This window comes from Myotis davidii, unplaced genomic scaffold (assembly GCF_000327345.1).
Source record: "Myotis davidii unplaced genomic scaffold, ASM32734v1 scaffold316, whole genome shotgun sequence".
Classification (NCBI taxonomy): Eukaryota; Metazoa; Chordata; class Mammalia; order Chiroptera; family Vespertilionidae; genus Myotis; species Myotis davidii.
The window spans coordinates 355326-358198 of record NW_006287072.1 but is presented as its reverse complement, the minus strand read 5'-3'; the positions used below and the strand labels follow the sequence as shown (position 1 = coordinate 358198).

General features: G+C 42.4%; 1 protein-coding gene across 2 annotated transcripts in view; it reads right to left on the bottom strand.

The window, feature by feature from the left end:
• Positions 1-2873, bottom strand: part of MED12L (mediator complex subunit 12 like) — a 398615-nt gene that overhangs the window by 373717 nt on the left and 22025 nt on the right. The gene's annotated exons all lie outside the window — the stretch shown is intronic.

The window sequence follows — 2873 nt, the reverse complement described above, 5'->3', positions numbered from 1 at the left end:
AAAGGCAAATTCTGTTTTTGTTCATTTTATACATATTTTTGGTTGATTTTTTTTGTTAAATGGCATTTAAATATATAAAATAAATATCAAAAATATAAATCTTTTTTTTACTATGGTTGCAAATATCAAAAAAAAATTATGAATATTTCTATATGTGATACAGCCAGCACCAGAGTTAAGTTAGGGTTTTTCAAAATTTTGACACACCGAGCTCAAAAGGTTCGCCATCACTGACCTAGGGCCATCAAAGATTTTCCAAATTCTAAAGAGAATCCTCAAAAGTGTTATGAGAAATTTAGAATTTTAATTGGAATTTACCCAGGACTCCTGGAACTCTACCAATTTATTCATACGACACTAGGGCCTGGCAATGCCTAAAAATGGATGGCTGAAGCCCCATGGGAAGATCCCGAGAGTGATATTAAAGACCCACATACTCCCTCCTCTACCAACGATGGCCCAAAACACGCCAGGCAATTAGCCCAGGACCTACAGGAAAGAACTGATAAACTATTTCCTCAAAAGACTGACTGGTCCATTTCAATCTTGCAAACAAACAAACAAAAAAAAGGAAACCAAAATTGGCAACCATTTTTGTGAAACATTCTGGGCTTCTTTTCTTTTTAATATGTTTTTATTGATTTCAGAGAGGAAGGAAGAGGGAGGGAGAGAAATATAAATGATGAGAGAGAATCACTGACTGGCTGCCTCCTGCATGCCCCACATTGGGGATCTAGCCTGAAACTCGAGCATGTGCCCTGACTGAGAATCGAACCGTGACCTCCTGATTCACAGGCCAATGCTCAACCACACCGGCCAGACTGGGCTTTGTATTAAACCAGCACAGAAAACACCCTGACTTCTTTATTCATTACTGGGCTCCAGCCCATTCTGGAAGGCCGCCCCCCTTGCTGAATTAACAGCTCTAGCTGAGCATTCTGAAAATACCCTTGGAACAAGATGGAATTTTAAAAGCCTGCAAACTTATGACCCTGCTTCAAGGGCCAGGAGGGCCTCCACATATGCATTTCATTCCAGAACCTAGAAGTCCTCCCCTCAGGAATACTGTGCCCAAAATGTCTGTCTGTCTTCATTGTAAACAACAGGGCACTGGAAAATAGAGTGCCCCCTACTGAACGCATGGCTTCATAGACCTCCATCTATTACTGTTTTTCCATAGGGGAGAAAGTCTTTTAAAATGTGATCACCAAAATTAATAATAAGCATTGATGGGGCTCCGAGGTACCCTCCAGTAATCTGCCCTCACGATACCTTTCAAGCTCCATCGTAAGTTCTGTATGCATGCCTGAGGATGGACAAGATCACCGTAAATGTAGACTTGGTGCCATGGTTACTGACCCCTCACACTGACCTACAGGACACACTATTAGAAAATCCAGACTTGACAGTATCAAGCAGGATATGCTCTTAACAACTCAATATGAATGACTGGAAAGGGGAACCCTTCCCCAATTTAAGTCTGCTCGACCAGCAGGCTTGTCGGCTATCCAAAGGAAAATCAGTAAACATTTATATCGATAGCAATATCTCTTTGGGTGGCTCATGGCTTTGGGATATTGTAGAAATCAGTTTTGACTCGGGTTCTTCAAGTAAATGAACTTCTCTCTGCCATTCTACTGCCCAACTGAATTGCAATTATTAAAACTGAAGTTTATCCTACCTGGTTTGGCTCAGTGGATAGAGCGTCGGCTCACTCACTGAAGGGTCTCAGTGATTCTGGTCAAGGGCACATACCTCAGTTACAGGCTAGATCCCCCGCCCTGGTTTGTGTCTCTCTCACATCATTGTTTCTCTCTGTTTCTCATCCTACCTACTACTCTCAATAGAAAAATATCCTTGGGTAAGGATTAACAAAAACAAAAAACAAACAAACAAAAAAAAATGAAGCTTACACAAGAAAAACAAAACCTGAGGATTAGGGAAATGCTATGCAACCTGAACAAACTCCATAATAACTGATTCTAACCAAATTATTTCTGATAATTTATATAAAAAGCTAAATCAGGCACCAGAGCTGGAGGAACAATGTTGGGACTAACAAGGATCCCAAATTTTAATACAGAGGTGGAGCAAGCATAGGTTTATAGTTGTATGCAAAACACAATTTATTGTTGTATTATTATTTATTAACTGGAGGCCCAGGGCATGAAATTCATGCACAGCGGGGAATGGGGGGAGGATCCCCTCAGCCCAGCCTGCAACCTCTTCAATCCAGGACCCCTCAGGGGATGTCCAAATGTCAGTTTAGGCCCAATCCCGGGGACTGCCTCCCCTCCGCTGGCCTGGTCACCCCTAACTGCCCCCCCTGACAGCCTGGTCACCCCCAATTGGCCCCCTGCCAGCCTGGTCGCCCCCAACTGTCCTCACTGCCAGCCTGGTCACCCCACGCAGCCTGCTATTAAGTCGTTTGGTCGTCCCTCACTAACCCCCTGCCAGTCTTGTTGCCCCACACAGCCTGCTGTTTGGTAGTTACTGTTACTGTGGATGGCGTCCCAGACAATTTGCATATTCCTCTATTATCAGTATAGATTATTGTAATACTTTCCATACAAACAACTGTAAACCTACTTTTGCCCATCCTGTACTAAACATGATTCAGACAGTTCTTCTTGAGTCCCTAAAAATGCCATTATTCAAAAGGAAGATAAACAATCCAATAAAAAAATGGGCAACGGACCTAGATAGGCACTTTTCGAAAGAGGACATACAGAAGGCCGAAAGACATATGAAAACATGCTCAAAGTCACTAATTATATGAGAGATGCAAATCAAAACGACAATGCGTTATCATCTCACACCGGTCAGAATGGCTATCATCAACAAATCAACAAACAACAAGTGTTGGAGAGGAT